We start from the raw sequence: 3,029 nt of genomic DNA on the forward strand, positions 1-3,029 counted from the left end.
GATAACGTATAAAACCGAGTCGTTTAATACTTGTAGTTATAAATCCCGTGGATTTGATACCCGGTCTTAACCGGATTATTACTTGATACGACGGGGTACACTTGCCCCTAAGTAGTCGTAGCGTCTAGTAGAGATAGAGCATTTATAAAGATCACATCCATAGTCATAGCACATTCATCGTAATATACATTTTGTCGTAGAAAAGCTCTACACCTAGATTTTACGCATCAACCCTCCAGACATAGCGTCCAATGAACCTCTAGTTGTAGGATTTAGTCCATTGTAAAATGTTTGCATTAAAAGTTCGGCGGGCAATTGGTGGTGTGGGCATAAACGTTGAAGTTCTTTAAAACGTTCCCAAGCCTCATAAAGAGTTTCATTATCATTTTGAGAAAAAGATGTTAACTCTTTAATGACTCTTGCGGTTTTTGCTAAAGGAAATTTTTTTGATAAAAATGCTTGGGCTAATTGCTCCCAAGTGGCAAATGATGCGGCTAGCATAGAAGTTAACCATTCTTTGGCTCGATCCTTCAAAGTAAAAGGAAAAAGGCGAAGTTTGATTGCTTCTACAGTTACATCAGTAATTTTAAAAGTGTCACAAATTTCTAAGAAATTTGTCAAATGGGTATTAGGATTTTCGTTAGGTAACCCGTAAAACGTTACATTATTTTGCAACATATTAAGCAACGCAGGCTTAATTTCAAAATGATGTGCATTAATTTGGGGTCTAACTATACTGTTTGTTACACCGGCCACTCCTGGCCTAGCGTAATCCATAAGTGTGGCCATAACTTCTGGCTCGGTAATTCTGGTTTTTATTGGGGTTGTTTTTCTTTTTCTTTTCTTTCTTGTTCTTTTTAAGAGTTCTTTCAATTTCTGGGTCAATAGGATCTGGTGACGTGCCTGAACTTCGAGAACTGCGCATGAACTTGAAATTTCGCACGAACCGAAACTACCTACAAAACAGAATTTGAAAAATAAATATGTTAGTAATTGAAAATAAATAAAATATAAAAGTTTGAATAAGTATAAATAAACCTAGATTCGTAATAAAACACGAAAAATTTAAAATTTTGTCAAAAATTTTGGCGTTCCCTGGCAACGGCGCCAAAAACTTGTTGAGCGATTTCCGCAAGTGCACGGTATACGCTTGTAGTAATAAAAGATATCGATCCCACAGGGAACGTTTTTCGAACAAAACTTATTTATAATCGGTTAAATTTACTTTTAGGTTTATAATATGGAAAAATCGTTTAATCGGTTTTGGTTTTCAAATTGCTAGAATGAGAATTAGATTAGATTATGAAAACGTTAGAAAATATTCTGATTTAAGAATGAATTTGCAAGATAGGAACGTTTAGTACTTTTCAGAAAAGTAAACAGATGTATTTGTTTGCATTAAGCAAAGAAAACAACTTTAAACTTTGTACGAATTATAAAGATGAAATAAATGACGGAACCTCTAATTAATTGGCTTTGAACATGACAAAACCCTTTCGGGATAGTTGCCCTTAATCAAATTAAAACTCTTTCGAGATAATAATATAAGTGTTCAACAAAGTTTCCTTGTAAAGATTTTGGATTAAATACGTTTTAATGAAAACACCAGTAGTCACTTTAGTGGATTGGTTACCATAAGTGCTGCATAAAAATCTATCGAATAGAACAGACTTTATTAGATGAAATATAAATTGATACAAGTTTACAGAGAACATGGAGCATGGAAACATTCGACGACTTGCAAGTGAACGGGTTGTCAATCCTTTCCTTGGGTTTCGTTAGAGTTTGTCAGGCTCAGGGGCGGATCCTCTACTCAATCTTCTCGTTGAATCTTCGTAATAGAGACTGGGTCGGTCTACTACCAAAATGTAAACTAAACTGGAACAATGTCTAAACGCTACTGAGTTTGTTATTATTTAGTAAACAATGTGTGTACATCATATTGCTTTTTACAGAATCGAAATCTAACTTCTGAATCACTTGACTCGGAATTTCTGCATAAATTCTATACTAATCTCTTTCTTCTACACATATCACACTATTTATCAACTCTCCATCAACTCTTTATTTATAGATGTTGAAGAGTCTTGATTGAAGTGTCGTGTCCGTTGTGAAGGATCGTATCCGTTGCGAAGGATCGTGTCCACTGTGAAATGACGTCTTTATCCACCCGAACGATCGCGTTTCGTCGAAAATGAAAGTGTGTAACTAGGCTTCTAAAAACTCCTACTCGTATCGAGAATATTAAATTCTCTACCGAGAATGGGGGAGCATCAATTGGTCTTCAAATGGAAGAAGGAAAAGCTGGGGAACGCGTGTCACGACCGTGAATTTGGGGGCCGCGGTCGCGGCACGGAACGTTTTTTGGTTCTTTTGCTTTCGTTCGCATCCTCGATTCGACGTTATTAATTTCTGTCGTCTTCGACTCCTTTTGTAGGGTTTTTCTTCTGTTTTCGAGCTCTTTTCATTCCTATTTGAATTTTACCAAATATTTATGTACCTTGCATGAAAGAAACATATTCGGGAGTAAAAGTATTCTAAATAGGTATAAATAGCATAAATTCGTAGCAATATTGATGTAATTACTAATGATATTTTAGGTATATTTTGGGCTTAACAAAAGTCTAGAGTGATTTTATTCATCTAAGGTGTCTTAGCAATTGTTGCTTAGGACAAACACTTATCATTTCTAGAAGAATAGAAAGGAGAGGCTGAGTACTCGGTTATAGTACTCAGCGGTAGTTATAGGAGTGAGTAGAGGAATAGAGGAATGTACTCTTGTATACTCAGCTTCTGTTGTAAAGGGTTTCATGCTCTACCTTTAAAGAGCTCAGTAGAGGATTCAAAAAGCTCGGAATGAGTTCCGGGGACTGGACGTAGGCGGAGAGGCCGAACCAGGATATGTCTGCTGAGTAACATATTTCTAACCTTTAAACTCCTTTATATATTGCTTGCTATAAAACTGACTAAGTAACGAATAGACACTGAGTTGAGTGCACTAAGAAGCTGAGTTCAGGAATAGACTTAAG

The 3,029-nt window shown here is 36.1% G+C and overlaps 1 non-coding gene across 1 annotated transcript; it reads left to right on the forward strand.

The window, feature by feature from the left end:
* The first annotated feature begins 313 nt into the window (after positions 1-313).
* LOC136215965 (small nucleolar RNA R71) lies at positions 314-420 on the forward strand. Its single transcript, XR_010682966.1, has one exon. It is a non-coding gene; the product is annotated as a small nucleolar RNA R71 (small nucleolar RNA).
* Positions 421-3,029: the final 2,609 nt, after the last annotated feature.

Source organism: Euphorbia lathyris, chromosome 1 (assembly GCF_963576675.1).
Source record: "Euphorbia lathyris chromosome 1, ddEupLath1.1, whole genome shotgun sequence".
Classification (NCBI taxonomy): Eukaryota; Viridiplantae; Streptophyta; class Magnoliopsida; order Malpighiales; family Euphorbiaceae; genus Euphorbia; species Euphorbia lathyris.